General features: G+C 40.4%; 1 non-coding gene across 1 annotated transcript; it reads left to right on the top strand.

Annotated features, from left to right (window-relative positions):
- The first annotated feature begins 343 nt into the window (after positions 1 to 343).
- LOC132648461 (small nucleolar RNA SNORA48) lies at positions 344 to 486 on the top strand. Its single transcript, XR_009586859.1, has one exon. It is a non-coding gene; the product is annotated as a small nucleolar RNA SNORA48 (small nucleolar RNA).
- Positions 487 to 4,124: the final 3,638 nt, after the last annotated feature.

Genomic DNA, 4,124 nt, shown 5'->3' with positions numbered 1-4,124 from the left:
CACAAGGTTAAATTGTCTACATTCCACAAGAACTACCAACACTTTTTGGAGATTATGATGTAATTGCATCATCCCCCTTACCTTTTCATCCTTCTGAACTGCTCCATGTTCCCAGACTTGCTCTACTTCAAACTCTCGGCCTCTTTTTTTTTTTTTTTTTTTTAAATTCATTATATGAACACATGTTTTACAAAATACCAAAGGAATTCAGAGAGAAAAATAAATATTTTTCAGCAAATGTGACAAAAACAGGAAAAATTTCATTTTGAAAAAAAAAATAAAAAACAAAAACAAGGAACTTCAACCGTGCTATTGAAAAGAAAATCCTAAAATGTGTTCCCCAATCCTCAGCAATGGGCTACGAGACAGCTGGTTTGCGATGCTGTTCTTACATCAGTCAGGAGCAGAACAGAATGCCGTTCGTTGTTCATCCTAGCTTGATGCCTGGCTTGGTGGACAAAGCTGTCCTATGCCTAGGACTCATAAAAATCACATCCAGGCAACAGCTGCACAGAAAGAAGAAGACAGACAGAGAACTGTGGATAGTCATGCCATCCACTGACTTGCCCTCCAGCCCACGGCACTGGCCGGTCCGTGGCACTGGCCGGTCACTGACACTCTCTCTCCCTGGGATGCCAGGCAGCATAGATGAAGGTTGTCACCCAGGGACCCACTAGTCACGTGACCAGCCTACAGTAGGAGCTACCACAAGGTATGATGAGTATGGGGTCATCAGATGGTAGGGTAAATGAAGTGAAGCAACTTGAACATTATGAAGAGACTGGAGGATGAAAAAGTTTAGTCTGTTTCGAGTGGCCAATTCTACCACCTAGGAATCTCATGATGAAATCCCAGGCCAAGCTGGCCTTGAGGACCTAGTGTGAGTCCTTCGCTACTAAGTGGTTCATATTACCACTAAAGAACATGAGGATGTAGCTGTTTAGTATCATGTGGATATACAGGGCTGCGCACATCTGACTCTCCCTTAACTGGATATTGTGCTCTGGAGAGCCGGCTCCATCACTCACTGACGGCAGCATTCAAGAGCATGAGTCCAGGTAGCACATTGGAGCTGGAACTGGTGGCTGGGGGCTGGGGCAGCCAGGTCTGGGGCCATGAGTTGACTCCACCACTCATTTGTCCTGGAGTAATAGGGGACACAGTCGCAGAGGTGAACCCTGTCTCTGCAGCCGGACCTCGTCACCTCTGACCATGAGAGTTAGTTCTGCCCTTCACCAGCTGCAGCACTTGGAGGAGCAGGCCCTGCACCTCATCTTGGCAGCATAGCAGAGTGGCCCTGGTGGAAAACACACAGGTGATACCCCCTCCTCCCCCTACACGTCACCCTTCACCCACTTAACCTACTGTAGCTATGGCAGGTGGACCTGGGATAATGAGAATGGGAGAGCTAGCCCTCCCCCACAGTTTGCAGCACTTGAGAGAGTGGGCCCTGCACCATGACTAGGCTGCACAGTGAAATTAGGTCACAGTGAAATTAGGCATCAGTGCAGGTGTGCTGTGCCTAAGGGAATGAGAGCAAGAGAGCTGACCCTGTCACCTGCCAATGGCGGCATTGGGTGGCCTGGCCAGAGCAGTGTCGGAGAGTTTGCCGTGGTGGTGCAGATAAAGGAGAGCCAGTGGGCTGACCAGCTAAGTTACCAACCAGGCCCATATACAATGCTCTGAATGGTCCACCTCAAATCTGTATCAACTGTGAATGGTTGAAAACTGGAAAGAGCCAGTCTTGCTGTTACAAAGCTGGAGGATCTCTATGAGACAGGTTAACAACAGGATAACCAAGAGGAGTCCTAATGGAGGTCCAATCCAATATTGATGGTGTCACAGAACCCAAAGGTCTCAAATCATATCAATGACTCATTTCTATAAATATTTGCAAGTGATAATGTATGGAGAAAGTGATATACTGTGTGATATATTATGACATACAATAGCTACCAAGATGAGATGTCCTCTGTTTTGTTGTTCGTGGTGGTGGTGGAGGTGGTGGTGATAGTTTGTGTGTGTGTGTGTGTGTGTGTGTGTGTGTGTGTGTGTGTGTGTTTCAGATATGCGGGCACAGGGAGATGATTTGGAATAGGGTGCATGATGTGAGAATCACTCAGGATCAATAAAAAAAGTTTTTTAGGCACTTTATGTTTAATTTTAAACTGGGATTCACAGATTATACAACCAGCCATACATGTATATATTAACATATACATCTATGGAGGTGCATGTTTTATAAATAGATGTGATATAAATCTGTAAAAAGTACACTAATGTGAAAGAACATTTTACAGTGCAAACTAATCAATGATAACTTTAAAGATTCACGCACAATGAAGGTAAAAGAAAGAAGGAAAGAAAGAAAGAAAGAAAGGAAGGAAGGAAGGAAGGAAGGAAGGAAGGAAGGAAGGAAGAAAGAAAGAAAGAAAGAAAGAAAGAAAGAAAGAAAGAAAGAAAGAAAGAAAGAAAGAAAGAAAGAAAGAAAATGAATCCATCAAAATTAAAACTAACCTCAACAGGCATCATTTTCAAAAGACCTCGCAAGGCAGCCTTAGAAATCTGAGAAACTTTTAAAATTAAAATCACCTCCATGGGCAACAGAAACTTTACTAGGGAAGTTAAGTTTGGGCAATGCTGTGGGAACCCTGAAATTTTAATTCATTTCTTGAAGGCTTATAAATTTGTAAAAAACACCTTGAAAACTGAGAGGCAGTGCTCAAACGTATGCCTTGTTTTTCTAGTTAAATTCTTAAATGCTTTCCCAAGAGATAAGAAATAAAAAATACTTTCAAACAGAAAAGACAAATACAAGATATTTTATTTCGGGTTTCCTGTTAACTGCAAAATGAAGAGTTGCTGTAGTCACTTCTCAGGGCCACAAATTAACTGCTGCTTTTCATAACTGAAAATCAACTCTAGTAACATACTGCGAATAAAATAAAAAGCCAAACAGTGGAAACATGATATTTATATGAATTATCCCTTCCATATAGAACATTGATCCCACTTAATATTAATAATAACAAACAAAACTGAGAGCAAATTAATAAAATAAAAAGTTCAGAAACTCTATTATTAATAAAATATTTGTAAAAACACTTCTTTGTCAATATGCCCTATCTCTCCAGAATATAAAACTTGCTATATTTTCATGGGAAAAGCTTGTATTTTATTTTATTCTTATTTTATGTGTGTGTGTGTGTGTGTGTGTGTGTGTGTGTGTGTGTGTGTATGTGTGTGTGTATGTGCAGCTGGCCTCACAGACCAGAAGAGAGTATCAGATGGTCTGGAGCTAAACTATTTTCACATCCACAACATGTGTCCTAGTTCCTGACCTGAGGTTATCTCAAGAGCAGGAAGTACTCCTGATTGCTGAACCAACATCCTAAAGTGAAGAGTCTTTCTCTCTCCCTTTCTCTCTTGAAATCATTCAGTAAGTAATTTGCTTATTTCTTCATGTATTCTGTTTCCTTTTCTTCAATTTAATCTTAAAAAGAATCATTTTCTCCTTTGCAATATCCTGATTACATTTTTTTTTCTCTTCCTAATCCTCCCAGTGCCACCCTGCCTGCCCTCCCATTGGATGTACTTCTCTTCATTCTCTTATTAGAAAAGAAAGGGTTTCAAAGAGCTAACAATAAAATATAGTAAAATAAAACAAACGCTGTCACATCACAGACCAACAAACCAACAGTGGGAAAAGAGTCCAAAAGCAGGTGGAAGAATCAGAGTCACTCATTCACACACTGAGGTATACTCTAAAAATCCTAAATGGGAAGCCACAATACATATGCAGATGCCCGGTACAGACCTGTGTTGGACCTTTGCTGGCTGCTTCCATTTCTCTGAGTTCATATGAGCTATGCTCAGTCGAGTTAGAGGACCTTGTAGAAGGATCTCTTATATTCATGACTTCATAACAATCCTGAAGTTATATCTCAAAAATAATAATTTACAAATAAGTGAATATCCATGCTGTGATTCTCAGAATAAGTCGGCAACTATTTAAAAATTTTAATACAACTATTTTTAGAATATAAAATAGCACTTTCTTCCTTCTAGATATGCTTGCCTATTTGTTTCATATTTGGTTAAGTTAATGTTTCCATTTTGAAAAT

Source organism: Meriones unguiculatus, chromosome 16 (assembly GCF_030254825.1).
Source record: "Meriones unguiculatus strain TT.TT164.6M chromosome 16, Bangor_MerUng_6.1, whole genome shotgun sequence".
Classification (NCBI taxonomy): Eukaryota; Metazoa; Chordata; class Mammalia; order Rodentia; family Muridae; genus Meriones; species Meriones unguiculatus.
This window is presented reverse-complemented; position numbering and strand designations above follow the sequence as displayed.